Consider the following 16,251-nt stretch of genomic DNA (forward strand, 5'->3'; position numbering starts at 1 on the left):
ACACACACACACACACACTCGTTCCTGACACACTCCTACACCAGCACCAAGCAGAGGAGTGGCATGCTTTCAGATACCTCTGACAAGAGCAGATATTGCCATGGTGATCAAACCAATGAGAGTAGGGTCAGATTTCAGAACTAGGCAGGTCTGCCATCTTGTTTTTGGTCAGCCAGTTTGTGTGTATCTGGAGTGATGGGAAATATGAGCTGCTTACCCCAAATCATACAGCTCACTCAAATGATCAGAACCCAAGCTAGACCCAATGCAGATGATGAGAAAGCATTGTTTAGATACTGATTTTGATACAAGGGGCTGACAAAAGAGTAGTTAGGCAGGTACAGGGCAGCAGGCAGGCTCAGAGTCAAGGTAAGCGAGTGTAATTCACAATGCAGTCAGGTGGGTACAAGGCAGCAGGCAGGCTTGGAATCGGGGCAGGTAGAGCCAGTAGAACTAAGAGGCATACAACTAGACAAAAGGCACAGGTAGGCTTGACAAACAAGGTGAGCTGAAATCCCACAAACAGCTAATGCAGGGATAAATATTCAATTTGTAATGAGGGAAGATGAGCGACACCTGGAGGGCGTGGAAACAAACTCGAGACAGGTGAAACAAATCAGGGTGAGACACACACATACACACACAAACGTCCTCTGATGCAAAAAATGTCTTCGTCATGCAAACATTTTCTGCCAATAAACTTCAGTTGTATACCCCTTCATAAATACTGCTTTTCCAAATAATTATGTACCTTATCTGAGCTAATAGTGTCTTACTGTGTGTACTTCGTGACTGCCATCTGACTGTAAGTAACCAGAGTTTGTTTCATTCATTTGTGTTTTGCTAAAACTTTGCCGCAAGGACAGAGGGTAAGGGTATAGCAGCTAAATTGGTCAATAGGTAGCTAGCTAGAGATCGAGTTTCAGGGTACTTGCCGCCGAGTGAGACCCTGGCTTTGTTTACATAATTAGGGCCATTGTAGAATTTGGTTAAATCAGCCCTGACTTCTGTAATCAGATTCAGAGCTAATAGTGTCTTACTGAGTGTACTTCGTGACTGCCATCTGACTGTAAGTAACCAGAGTTTGTGAGACCCTGGCTTTGTTTACAAAATTAGGGCCATTGTCAGCTGCGCCTTTAGCATATTTAGGCGATTAGCACTGCAGAGGCAGCCTCGTCTGGCAGCCTCGGTGCACGAAGACTCGGTCGAACAAAGACAGGGAGTCTACCTGCGGGAGTCGAACAAAGACAGGGAGTCTACCTGCGGGAGTCGAACAAAGACAGGGAGTCTACCTGCGGGAGTCGAACAAAGACAGGGAGTCTACCTGCGGGAGTCGAACAAAGACAGGGAGTCTACCTGCGGGAGTCGAACAAAGACAGGGAGTCTACCTGCGGGAGTCGAACAAAGACAGGGAGTCTACCTGCGGGAGTCCACCGAGGATGGCCGACGTGGTGGATCACCTCTTCTGATAAGTATCACCCTATCTGTATTCTAATCCACCTAGAACATATTCATGGCTAGCATGTGTTTCTTCAGCATTCCCGTTCATTACACTACCCGTAGACGTAGATATATCACAAAGTATATACGGTCAACTTCTAACCTTCACTACCTATCCAGATCTTCTCCACCTGCCCTCTCTCTTTCTATAGGGCTCTGGAATTGCCAGTCTGCTGTGAACAAGGCAGACTTCATCCCAGCGTTTGCATCTCATGCTTCTCTTCATGCCCTTGCGCTGACAGAGACATGGATCCGCCCTGAGAACACTGCAACTCCAGCTGCTCTCTCCGTCAACCACTCCTTCACTCACTCACCCCGCTCAACCGGGCGGGGTGGTGGGACAGGGTTGCTTCTTTCCCCACATATTAAATACACATCCACACCACTCCCTGTTACTGCCAAATCATTTGAACACCATTGTGCGATGCTAACTGATCCTATCAAAGCATGCTTAATTGTTCTTTATCGCCCACCAGGCCCGCTAGCCGACTTTGTGGAGGAGCTGGACATGCTCCTCAGCGTCCTCCCGGATGATGGAACCCCCCTGATAGTCCTTGGGGACTTCAACATCCACCTCCAAGGAACTCAGGCCGTCGACTTCTTGTCTCTCCTGACCTCCTTCGACCTGACGCTGCTGAGCACACCGGCGACCCACAAGGCAGGCAAACAGCTAGACCTCATCCTGACACGTAACTGTATCACTGACTTAACCTCTGTAACCCCACTGCATATTTCTGATCACTACTTTATCCAATTCTCTATCTCTCTCCCTCCAACTCCTTCTACCTCCCCTCCCCTTGTAACTTTCCGACGCAACCTCCGCTCCCTATCCCCCTCCCATTTCTCCTCTATTGTAACATCCTTGAGTCTATTGTAACATCGGACGAGTTCTCGTCCCACCCCACTAACACTGCCACCGACACCTTGTTAACCACTTTAACTGCATCACTTGACTCTCTCTGTCCCCTGTCAACCAGGCCTGCGCGATCTTCTCCCTCCTGCCCGTGGCTTACGGATGTTATTCGTGAAGAACGGTCCACCCTTCGGGCAGCTGAGAGGAGATGGCGCAAGTCCAAAGGCGGTCTGGACCTTGATAAGTATCACTCCCTCCTCAAATCCTTCTCTTCTCACATAACTGGTGCTAAAACCCTCTACTTTCTGAACAAAATTAACTCTGCTTCAAACCCCCACAAACTTTTTTCTACCTTCTCCACCCTTCTTAACCCACCTCCCCCACCCCCTCCCTCCACCCTGACAGCCGACGACTTCTCCTCCTTCTTTGAGAAGAAAGTCGCCGACATTAGCAGTCGGTTCCCTAAACCCACCTTTCCTACCCTCTCACCCTCCATGACTGACCCAACTAAATGTCTAAACTCTTTTTCTCCCCTGTCTGAGGCAGAGATCTCTGACCTCATTCTCTCTCATTGCCCCACCTCCTGTCCCCTTGATCCTATACCCTCCCCTCTCTTTCAAACCATCTCCCCCTCCATCATAACTTTTCTTCTCCATGTCCTAAACTCCTCTCTTACCTCTGGCACCTTCCCCTCTGCCTTCAAACAGGCTAGAGTTACCCCTCTACTCAAAAAACCCTCCCTTAACCCTGCCGTTCTCCAGAACTACAGACCGGTATCACTGTTACCCTTCCTTTCGAAAACAATTGAACGTGCTGTATCTAACCAACTGTCTAACTTTCTCTCTCAGAACAACCTGCTTGACCCCAACCAATCGGGCTTCAAGACTGGCCACTCCACAGAGACTGCCCTCCTTTCAGTCACCACTGCCCTCCAGTCTGCCAGAGCGGCTTCCAGGTCATCCGTCATCATTCTGCTGGACCTTTCTGCAGCGTTTGATACGGTTAACCACCAGATCCTGCTCGCCAGACTTTCTGAGATGGGCATCACTGGCACTGCACTCCAGTGGATCTCATCCTACCTGTCGGGAAGATCCTACCAGGTTTCCTGGGGAGGCAAACTGTCAGGCCCTCGCCAGCTCTCCACTGGTGTCCCACAGGGCTCCGTCCTTGGACCCCTCCTCTTCTCTCTGTACACCACCTCACTTGGACCAATCATCACCTCCCATGGCTTCTCCTACCACTGCTACGCTGACGACACGCAGCTGTACCTGTCGTTCCCCCCGACCGATCCGGGGATCTCAGCTAGGATTGAGGCCTGCCTCACAGACATCTCCGCCTGGATGACCGAGCACCACCTCCAGCTGAACCTCGCCAAAACAGAACTTCTCATCATCCCGGCTAAACCCTCCATCTCCCACGATCTCTCAATCACCCTGGGATCTGCGACGGTGACCCCTTCATCCTCTGCCAGGAACCTTGGGGTTACCATGGACGACGAGCTCTCCCTCACGGCCCACATTGCTGCGGTCTCCCGGTCGTGTAGATTCACCCTCTACAACATCCGGAAGATCAGGAGATACCTGTCTGAGCACTCCACCCAGCTGCTAGTCCAAGCACTTGTCCTCTCCAAGTTGGACTATTGCAACTCGCTGCTCGCTGGTCTCCCAGCATGTGCAACCCGCCCTCTTCAGAGGATTCAGAACGCAGCGGCCCGCCTGGTCTACAATCTACCCAGACGCTCCCATGTTACCCCGCTCCTCATCTCTCTCCACTGGCTACCTATCATGGCCCGTATCAGATTCAAGACCCTGGTATTGATCTTCCGAGCAGTGAACGGGACTGCACCCGTCTACATCAAGTCTCTCCTGCAGCCTTACACCCCCACCCGTCACCTACGGTCTTCTTCAGACAACCGCCTGGTGGTCCCACCGCTCAAGACCGCCCAGTCCCAACACAAGCTCTTCTCCTGTCTGGCCCCCCAGTGGTGGAATCAACTCCCCACCTCCATCAGAGACATTGACTGTCTCTCCACCTTCAAGAAAAGGCTCAAGACGCACTTGTTCCGGGAGTACAACGGTACTTAGGAATGGTTCGCTTGACCCGATGTTAGTTTCCTCAAGGATCACAATGACTCTTGCTTAGAGACTTGTTGCTCTTGTGGTTAGTGGTAACTGACTTAAATTTTTGTACTCGCTGTGATATATTGTTTTTATTATTGTTGCTTGCTTTTTCCACAGGTACACTTGCACTTATAGCAGTTCATGTTGTTTAATTGTAACTTGTTTAACTACATGCTCTTATGGTTCTTCCCTTTGGCACTTATTTTGGTTGTTCACAATGTGTGCTTCATGTTTTGGCTACTCGCAATGTTTTGTGGCTATCTCGTTGTTATGATCAGTGACCTATGCACTTTGTAAAGCTCTCTCTTGGAAGTCGCTTTGGATAAAAGCGTCTGCTAAATGAATAAATGTAAATGTTATCTACTGTATTCTATTTCTATACCAAGTGATACTATAGCGCTTCCCAATGACACATTAACACATCTTGTGCAAAGAAAGGAATGATCAGATATAATCATTCAGCCTTTTCTCTTTCTATTCTTTCAGTTCTTTCCTCTCAGCTTTGGGCACACTCCCTTATTAACAACATACTTCCTCTTCCAGTCAGGCTACAAAAACCCTTACAAACCATATATGTGAATGTGTGTGTATGTAAGAGAAAGTGAGAAAGAGAATGGTACTGTAAGGTTGGCCTAAAAATAAGATTGAAAGTCCAGGGATGCAAACCAGGTGTATTTATTAATTTATGGAAAACATTGCTCCGGTGCAATAATATACTGTGTAGTACAGGCACAGATGAAAACAATTTGAGAAAACAATATTTAACCCTTGTGCTGCCTTCGAGTCACATGACCCAAAGGTTCATAACGAACCATCGTTGTGTTAACCCAATTTTACCCAATACAAAAACAAATAAAAATAATTTTCTTTTAACCTTTGCAATGTGGGGGGTCTGAGACAGCCCAACGGTTAAAAGAAAATGCTTCACTTTGTTTTTGTATGCGGTAAAGTTGTTGCAATATGACGGTGGGTCACAATGACTGATGGGTCAGAATGACCCGAAGATAACACAAGGGTTAAAGAAAAAACAAAAACAAAGTAGAAGCTGGGGTAAATTAAGGAAAATCTCTGCACTGGGCAATACCCACTGACTCCTGAGTACTGATCATTTCTGAGTTCTGATCATCTTTGAAAACTAGTATCTACAAGAAGGCATTGACCACGTGCTGGATAACTTGTTCAATTCATGCATACGACGATCAATGGTGTTAGTCCTATAGTAGTTGCCTGTCGCTCTGGTTAGCTCTGGAGGTTGTAGAGTCTGACGTCTTTTAGTCCAAGGAGGACAAAAGGTACTCGACCTGCATCTCCAGGTTCCCCAGAACTTCCCCAGAGAGATTCTGGGAACAGCCACATAAATGGTCCTCAAAATCAAAGATGGCGTCCATCCATGACTGCATCTGGCTCTGAGACAACACATTGACACAACAACATTTAGTATTATAATTCTACAAAGACACTACCAGTTAACACTATCCAGGTAGAGCATGTGAAGGGGGGACTACACTTTGATTCAGGAAATTGATCTGTGTGATCTGAAATCAAAAAAGTACATATTTTAAAGAACAAAGTAACACCAGATGACAAGGATATCATAATCTTACATCAGAACCTCATTCATTTCTATGGAATCACTATCTGATCTGATGTCTGGCTACACCTACTCCTGCTTGGTCAATTTCCTCCCTTATTGCCTGTGTGTTTCCTGGCTCGTGTACAAAGGAGACCAGGCGATCATAGGCCTGCTGGAACTCCCTCACATCCTCACAGAAACATCATAAAACTCAAACCTCAAACATCCTATTGACTACAAAATGCTGTAACACTCATTACCCTGTCTCTTTCCCTCTCAGTATTGTGATTTCTGTAGTTAGCTGGTCATTGAAAAAATATGGGAAAACCATCGGTACACTGTATGTACACAAAGTAAAATGCAATGACTCATGACAAATACTGCTTCTCTTTACCTCAAAGGCATCGCGAAGGGAAGCCAGTTTACCCTCAAAGTCATTTATCCCCTTGTAGGCAAAACAGCTCCTGTATCAAGAACATTTGATATAGTGAGGTGTGCTGAAGTAACCTTTTGTTTAATTATGTCCACAGCAAAGTAGCAGTACTATTTTCAACCGGTGTTTCTACAGTACTTACTGCATCAGGGGTACTTGGACCTTTGATTCCTCCACAACATCATCCTCAAAATCCTACAACATAAAAGCAACATTGGTCTCAATCTCAAGGCGCTTTTCACTCAGTGGCGAGTGAGATCATTGGCATAGGTATAAGGACATGGATGTGTGGAGATATTTACCTCCTCAAAAGGGGGTGAAGGAGGTGAGGCGTGAGGAGAACGAGGAGGAGGGTCAGTGAAGGTGGACTCGGTGTTGGAGCATGACCAACTTGTTGCCTGAGTCTCAGCCCCTGCCTCGACAAAACCCTCAAAGGTGGTCATCACGTCCACCTCCTGTGATTGGAAAATACAGAACATCTTTAGATGTTTGGTAGACCGTTCAACAGTGACGACTGTCAACTAAATGTGATGTTTCATCAAGGAAAATGTGGTGCACCTGGCCTTCCTCAAAGTACATGAACTCCTTCCATGTATTTATATGGTGGGACATGACGTGGCTTGTCTTTCTACCACCTAGAAGCTAGGGAGGACAAAACAGAACTCATCATTCATAACTAACTGACACACAGTCTGAGTGTAAAGCTGAAAACCCTGAAGTTGCGTTTGTCGGCTTGTGAACATTAGGTGCTTGACTGACCTGAACCCCTGTGACCTCCAGTTCAATAGTGGAAACAGCCACCGAGCCCTAAGAAAGATACACAGGAATACATTCAGTTTCATCCAGGAACAGTGGGATCAACCAGACCTCTGGTGATTGGCCTGTTCTGTCCTCAGTATTCTCTCACCTCTGGGTTCAGGAGGTCAATGTGGAGATGTTTTCTCCACCACAGCTGGGTCCCGTTGTTCATCACGATCCAGATTAGCTGGCAGACCTCCTCCAGGGTCTGTAAAGAGAAAAGTTCCTTGGTATAAATGCAATATGTTGGGGACTGAACTTCAGCCTCCCAATTGCTAGACCAATCGACCTAGAGGACATTGTTTGTTCCAAGGTTGACATTAGAGCTTGTAACTTACTGACAGGGCTGACTCATTACAAGTGTGTTTCCACACCACCACTACTGTAGGGTGAGTGTGTGTGTGTATAGTGTTTGATACAGAGTCAGAGAAGTCCTCAAGACAGAGATGTCTGAGTTACCTGCAGTCGCCAAGCAGAGCGTCTGGTGCAATGAAAATCGGAGGCATTCCACAGATCCACCAGGGGTAGGTCTTCCTCAAATACCTCCTCCATGTGGAAGCTCTCAGGTTCCTCCTCACTCAGGGATGCCTCCTTCTCTGCATCAAGCTTAGGTATCAAGAAAGGCTGCACAACAAGAACCAAACAGTCATCCTGACTTTCTGGAATTTATGTCCAAACTGTTCACTCTGAACAATTATTTTTGTCTTTCATTGTATTTCCCATGGCAGACAAAGTACAGATGCAAACAGTGTGAGGTTCCCATTCTGTTCACTGATGATATAAGGTTACCTGTCCTCTGGAAAGGGCTGGGTCCTCAAAGTTAATTTCCCCAGCCAGGGTAAGGTACACCATGAAAAACGTCTGGCAGGGAAGATATGGAGACAGAATCAAGCACATCATCGTCATTGAGGTTGACTTGTAGGTTTAACCCAGTGTCTTTTTCTCCAAACAGTAAATAGTGGATGAAGAACATGGAAGGTGCAGTGAATAGTTACCAGAGTGTCCAGAATGATCAAGTCACTCAGAAGCAGTTTTCCAGTATGTCAGCTGGAGAACAGGCGTGGATGAAGGAGCCTTCATGGCAGAGAGGAAAATTAGAGAATCTCAGGACTTCTATGTAAAATCTATTTGTACTCTGTACAAATAAAAATTATTTGTACAGAGTAGACATTGTCAGAGTTTTCAGATCATTTACTAGCAATTGTTATGAGCCCATGTTCTTAGTGATACGTTGATGCACCCTCTCAAACCCTTAACCCCAAGACAGACTTACAGGACACCACACAGGCATGTACAGGACCAGAGGTCCAGACAGGGAGCAGCAGCTCCTCATCATCCTCCATGACCTGAGGAGGAAGAGTACAGTAGAGGAGGATTGGATAAAATATATATATACATACATATTTATATATAGGCTATATATTTTTTTAAATCAGTCTTAAAATGTTTCTTTTCATTGAATTGTTTGGCTTATAGATACATGTAAATGGTGTAAGCAGTGTGGGTCTTCCATAATATTTACTCTGAATTTGTTCTGAATTATGTTACCTGTCCTCTGAGTAGAGTCCGGTCTTCTAACCCCAAGACAGACATTTAGTCATTCTTACATTTACATTTAGTCACAGACTTACAGGATGCCACACAGGCCTCAGAGGTCCAGACAGAGGGAGCAGCAGCTCCTCATCATCCTCCATGACCTGAGGAGGAAGAGTACAGTAGAGGAGGTTTAGAAGCATTATAGAAGTAAAATAGTTATAAACTATAACCAGTAATAGGATATGATCTAGTAGGTTTTGTTGCTCAACTGTAAAGTCTCTGTCCCTTACAGTGGGGGGTGTCTTTTCCGGGCTCTTCCTCCACCATCTAAAGACATGTTTCAATGTCTTTGGTTTGTGTTTGTTTGATTTATTTTCTCCCTTCACCAGATGGTGTGTAACAAAGCCATCAACTGATATGGAACTTTCTGATAGTTTTAACAGAAAACGGCATGGAATTAGCACTATATCATGAATTTGGTCAGTCAACCAGCAACTAGTTCAGTCCAAGGGCTCTTTCAAACACTTACCAGAATTCGTGTCATCGTTCGATGAGGATGCAGACTTTTTCAGAGGTCTACCAACACAACTCAGCATCGAGAACAGGCAGAGGAATCCTCCAAGAGACTTTCCTCTTTTTATTTTTTTTCCCCTTCTCTCTTTTAGGTTTCTCCGAAGAGATCCCTGGGTCACTTTGGGCCTGAACCCATCGAGCCAATGTTTATTTTGATTATCAAATGTAAAACAATTATTAGCTAACTTAGCTATTGCTGTAACTGTTAACTAATTGATATCTGTAATAAGAAAGTTGTTCACTACTGCTGTTTCAGACTGTCTGAAAATGTTGGAACAATGACTTAAAACTAAAGTTGTACATGTGACATCATAATTGGGAATCCCCAATCCCTTAGCAATATGTCATTTTGACATCATGTTCATGTGTGCATTGTTGAGAAAAAGTTGTTTTTCAAATTAAACTAGTCAGCTTTCAAGCATTCCAAAGTGATATTCAATAATAGAACATGAGAAATTGCAGTAACACACTAAATCACTCAGAATAAAATGTCTTTCTTGTTTAATAGATATTTTTTGTGTCCACTGTGCCTGGCAGCTGAGATGTGGTTACTTTGTGTTGTGCTTAGTAAACACAGACCATTCTTCAACCCTGACACCAAAACAGAACTATGTCCTTCTGATCATTGACCTTCTTCCATACTTTCTATATTATGCACTCTATGCTGCCTTGGATTTTAGCATCTGCTAAATGAATAAAATGTACTGTAAAAAAACTAAGTGTATACACAGGGCTTAGTTAGGAAACACCATGACGATAGCCCAGTACCAGACATACAAAGCAATGTTTCAGTGTTTCTGTATCCCATTCTGGATTTTTTTTAGAAACGTAAAAATATATAACATTAATATAACAAATTAGCATTACAGTTCAGTCAAGACACTGGCGTGATTGAATTGAGCATTTATTGATAACCATAAACATGGAAATAGGCATGACTTTGGCAGAGTGGATTTATCTAGGGGAAGCACTTCCTTCCTCTCTAGCTTTAGCGAGCAACATACAGCTCTAGAAAGAATTGAGAGACCAATGCACCTTTTTCTTAAAAAACTAAATAAAAGTTGAGAAGGACAAATTTGAGGAAAAGAAGGGCACAATTTAAGATGCCACTGCAAATTGTGCCCTTCTGTTCCTCACTCAAAATTGTCCTTCTCAACTGAAGGACAATTTTGTATTTGTTAAACATGAGGCAGGGAGCAAATCGAGAAATAATCCCCCCTGATGGATAGTAACATACAGACAACACAGGGGAGATGGGGATGGTGGAGGGTGGCAGCAGCACAATAATACAACAACCGGGAGTGACTGTAGGAATATCCGTGCGGCATTATAATGCCGCCATATCGGACGTGGCCCAATGTGCTTGAAGCAGGCTAACACAGGTGTAGTTAATGAGGGTAATGAAAAAACGTTGTTCGAAATTAGGTCACTACAATAATAAGTATTTTGTTTTGGCAATTTTACCTGGTAGAATATGATGAAGTCTGAAGCTTACTTTTGTAATCTATTGAGAGAAATAAAGAACAAACAAACTGAAAACTAGATATGTGTTAATCAGCATATTTGAAGGACTGTAATGCTATGACAGTGTTATTTTGGGAAAACTTTAATCAACCCCCCGAAAAGAGCAGCTTGCCAAATTTGGGTAACACATGCGTTGGAAAAACAAGAGAGAATTTGGTACTTTGTAGCTAAGTTGACACCAAACCAAGCTGGTGGCAAAAACATTTTGAATTGATTTGCATTAGCTGTTGGGAATGTCTCTCACCATTAAAATGTGCCTGCTGAAATCAAAAGGACAAATTTACATATCAAAGAACATCCTTTTGTCAAAACCTCTGAGCCCCCATGTCCCTGAGAAGGGTGTGGGGCCAGATAAGAGGTGGGGTGGGGGATCACTGGTGCATGGTGCTCAAAAGGTGAGGATAGGTAAGCAGCACTATTTGTACTTGTCTGCTCAGTGTCCTGGGTACTGCTTAAATCGTTCAACTTGTCATGTTCAGTCTTGTTGGTTATTCTTGCGTCACATTCTCTCTGTGTCTCTACATTACCCTCTCTGACTCTTTACATCCAGACTCAGTTTGCAAATGTTGCTTGACAACCATGCTAATATGTTATAAATGTATAATGCAAATGTATATACTATATAGAAACATACATGCACACACACAAACAGCTTTGATATTGGTATTTTGTTATGCCCAAGTTTTGTTGGTGCATCCCAATACTCATATTGAAATATTATTTAGTATGGACTAACATACTATTTAGAATGGTAGATGATATCTACATTCATACTACTAGTGCACAGTGCCTGTGATGCAGTTGGTGCTTAAGATGTCAGTGAAACATACAAATACAGATTACCTGAACCATAGATAGTGCACAGTGCCCATGATAAAATGATAAAATTGGTGGCACACACACAAACCACACACACACACAGATTCCTGGAATTATAGATAGGGCACAGTGCAGTGGTCAGTGACTTTGGTATTTATATTTCTCAGATCACAAAAAATGAAATTTTCTGTCATCTCTGAAGTACTTGTTCAACCTCATCTTTTCTAGTCACTTATGCACATCATAAAAGCAATATCTCATTATTTTAAACAAATTGCAAATTTCCAAATGGCATATGCAAATTATAATGTAGCCTTCATTTGTCTGCTGTTTCCTACGTTACCAGCAGTGATGTGGTGAATAGTTTTTTCATTATTTTCTGTCAAAATTCTTATCCAAACAACGTCAATTGGGGCACTGCACTTGGTTATAAAGAGGACACCGGCAAAATATGAACTTTTAAATTACATTTCACCCTTCTGTTCCTCACTCAAAATTGTCCTTCTCAACTGAAGGAACAGAAGGGTAAAATTGTCCTTCAGTTGAGAAGGACAAATTTGAGTGAGGAACAGAATGGTAAAATGTAGTTTGTATTCGTTAAACATGAGGCAGGGAGCAAATAGAGGATAGGTGAGGATAGAGAAACTGTTCTCCCCTCTAAACTCTCATTCAAAATCCAGGTGTCATTAACTCCATCAATCACACACACCTCCATCCGTCCAGTCATAGCCATGTTCTTCTTCTGGTCAAGTGTCAAGTTTACTACATGTGTCTTTCAACTCGCTTTTCAGCTCTTTCATGAGCTTTGTAGTTATTATATTATAATTGTTTTATTTAGTGTTTATTATTTGTAGTTGTTAATTTATCCTTTTGACTCTATACTCAATATGATTATTATTTGTATTAAAGGTTATGGAATAGGTAATCTGGTCATGGGTATAGACATAGGGCATGTGTGAAGCTATTGGGTTTGTAAAGAAAGTCAGCTTCAACTTTACTGAACACGCTCCATTGCATTTCATTTCACCTTGTCACACTTCCTTTTCCCCTATCCATGCGCAGTAATTCTCAAACTAAACATTTCAGAAATCACAGTGCCACCTATTGAATGAGATTGTATTACAATGCACACCTTCTCCTAAAAAAACAACACTTATGTTTTGTGTAATATTGTAACAACTAATTACTTCAGCAGCCTAATCAAAATAAATTGCAGTTGACATTTAGCAATGTAAGCACAGAAAATTTTCAGAAAAACTGAAAATATCCCTTTCATAAAAACTGTAGCATATTCTTGTTTCTTTTTCTAATGCTCTACATAAGATCTACATGAAGTAGATATCAGTTTTACTTGGATCTGTAGTCCATCAGGACTTCAGAGTGAAGTCTTCAGATGGATGCAGTTTGTAGACAGTCTATAAGAAATTGGCTGAGCTAGTTCTGGCATGGCACTCGGGCTGCATGTCATGTCATCAGCTGATGTCATTCAAGCTATCGACTGCAGGTGTTCTAATTGAAGGTTTAGGGCCTAGGCCTCCCCTTTAGAGGACTTGAATACTGCATGCATTCACAAATCCGGACACGTTCACACATCATGCGTTGCTATGTACCTGCAGCCTGCATCATCCCCAGCTCTTCCATACAGCCTTCTGTATTGTCACTACATGACATAGTTAATGCCTTTTAACTTAATTTTTTAAAAGTAAATACTTTGTTAGTATATGTCTGAAATTATTCCTGTCCATTGGGGGATCTTCCTTCCTTCTTAATGTATGTACTTGTGCTATACTAGCTATGCTCCAAGGCAGGGAGTGTCCCATTAGATAGAACCATATCGCCAAAGACAAACCTATTTCCATTGCCATAAATGGTTCAATTAATACGTGAGTGTCTTGACAGAACTCTGTTAAGTATTTCAACTTCTCTGTTGGAGCGAGGGTAGTACAAAGATGCTTTAAGGTGCCTAATTTCTCTTTGCTTAAGGAACTTTGAACTCATAGGAAATGATCTGGGGTCCATTATCTGACACCAGCTCATGTGCATTTCCTTTCCAGCTGAAGATGGAGGAACCGAATTACAGCAGCCCTGTCTACTTTGGAGCCACTTCAGGCCACTTACTGAAATAGTCCATGTTATGTGATGGCATAACTGCAGTCAGGCAGAGCTGATTCAAACCATGCTACGATATAGACCCTAAACTTCAAGCACTGGTGTCAAGGAAGCTGTGTGTGTGGCAGAGGTCTTGCCATTTCGGCATGACATGCAACTCCAAATTCCATAAAAACCTGTTTCAGATTTTTGGATGGATCGGGGAAGGTAAACTACAACACAGTCATCCAAAATCCAATGCTTCCTTTCTGGAATTGTGTTTTTAGTACAATATTGCCATGCATAATGAATGCCACTTGGACTTGGTGAGCCGGTGGTTGTGCATACAGCACTTCTCCGTCTGTGCCGGGCCCAGGAAGGCTGTGTCCACTTTCTCCTGCCGCTGGGTTTGATTGGAGGCAGAGGGGCGCACCCCACAGCTTTGTGAGGTGTGCCCCTGACCGCCTTATCCTCTCTGTTTGATTAAAATTTCCATCAATTTAAGAGAAGCGCACTTGGCTGCTCCAGCCGAGACGGTAGAGTCTAAGGGACGTTACATTATTCATAAATAATGTTTGAATGATTTGAATAGTAATTACAATTATAATATACATCTTATATTATAATATTAATATCTGGCAAATCAATTACATAAATGTGATTAGTTGACACATAAGAAGTTTGCCATTTACAGACGTTTTACAATCTAGAAAATATATTGTGCATACAGTACATACTTGAGGTACTATATGTTCTTTTCTCTATCCCTCCAAAACCCTGCATGCTTTCGGTGGTGAGGGAAGAGGAAGCAACCTCCTCATTGGCATCAGTATTTCTACTCTGGCTCTCCATTCACTCACTGCCAGGTCGTTGTTGAACATTATGTCAGTTGTGTTTATAGCTACATCGTAACTTTCCCCCAATTTTTTCTACCGATTTTTCTTTCGTGTGCAGTCTCTCCGGTTCCCACCTACTCACCTGACTGACAGCTCTGCTGGTCCCACCTGCCACGTCAGCCTGGTTTCCTTGCCTGCCCTCCCTGCCCTACCGGTTCAGCCTAAGTCCACCTGTCCTGCTTGCCTGCCCCTAACCTTGTCCCTGATTAAATATCTCTTCAGTTTGATCGGTTTGCTATGTGTCATGCATTTGGGTCCACTAATCAGCCGTAACACTTCAGCCGTAACACTTCACCTCAGAAAGATCTCTAATCTGTCTCCATCTTATTTGCCCTATGTATCTCCCTCTCTCTTCCATCTCTCTCTTCTCCTCTGTCCCATCCCAGGTCTCTCTCTCATTCCTCCTTCTCCCTCTCTCTTTACAGCGATGCAGGGGATCGCTGGAAGGATGCTAGGGGAGAAGTTAATTGGGCAATGCAGAGAAGCATGTGAGTAGTTAACTACACACACTGTGTCATCAACAGACACTGCAGGGAGAGGCAGCTATGGCAGCATGCCCATTTTTTCTCAATGTGTATATTGTGCTGAAAATAATTTAATTAAAAGTAGTAACTATGCATTCAATGAGACAATAATGAGAACAAACAGTATGTTTTGGTGTGTAATTGACTTTGAGAGACTTTTGTATTTGACATACTATGTGTGTGTGTGCGTGTGTGTCCCCATGTTTAACCCTTGTGTTATCTTCGGGTCATTCTGACCCATCAGCCGTGTGACCCACCGTCGTATTGCGACAAATTTACCTCATACAAAAACAAAGTGAAGCATTTTCTTTTAACCGTTGGGCTGTCTCAGACCCCCCACATTGCAAAGGTTAAAAGAAAATTATTTTTATTAGTTTTTGTATTGGGTAAAACTGGGTAAACACAATGATGGTTCGTTATGAACCTTTGGGTCATGTGACCCGAAGGCAGCACAAGGGTTAAGTGGATCAGACGCTTTTTTCTCAATGTGTATATTGTGCTGAAAATAATTTAATTAAAAGTAGTAACTATGCATTCAATGAGACAATAATGAGAACGAACAGTATGTTTTGGTGTGTAATTGACTTTGAGAGACTTTTGTATTTGACATACTATGTGTGTGTGTGTGTGCGTGTGTCCCCATGTTTAACCCTCGTGCTGCCTTCGGGTCACATGACCCAAAGGTTCATAACGAACCATCGTTGTGTTTACCCAATTTTACCCAATACAAAAACAAATACAAATAATTTTCTTTTAACCATTCCAATGTGGGGGGTCTGAGACAGCCCGACAGTTAAAAGAAAATGCTTCACTTTGTTTTTGTATGAGGTAAATTTGTCACAATACGACGGTGGGTCACAATGACTGATGGGTCAGAATGACCCGAAGATAACACAAGGGTTAAGTGGATCAGACGCTTGATAGCGAGCAGTAGTGTTTGTCGGCTAATTAGCAACATACGCCGAGAGACGACAATCCCACCAAAGACTCTGAAACACAAGAAGTGAAGTGTGC

The 16,251-nt window shown here is 43.3% G+C and overlaps 1 long non-coding RNA gene across 1 annotated transcript; it reads right to left on the minus strand.

The window, feature by feature from the left end:
- Positions 1 to 6,794: 6,794 nt before the first annotated feature.
- Positions 6,795 to 7,478, minus strand: LOC134016763 (uncharacterized). The gene is made up of 3 exons (XR_009929632.1): positions 7,387 to 7,478; positions 7,038 to 7,286; positions 6,795 to 6,934 (listed from the first exon to the last, which is right to left on the minus strand). It is a non-coding gene; the product is annotated as an uncharacterized LOC134016763 (long non-coding RNA).
- Positions 7,479 to 16,251: the final 8,773 nt, after the last annotated feature.

This window comes from Osmerus eperlanus, chromosome 3 (assembly GCF_963692335.1).
Source record: "Osmerus eperlanus chromosome 3, fOsmEpe2.1, whole genome shotgun sequence".
In the NCBI taxonomy this organism is placed as follows: Eukaryota; Metazoa; Chordata; class Actinopteri; order Osmeriformes; family Osmeridae; genus Osmerus; species Osmerus eperlanus.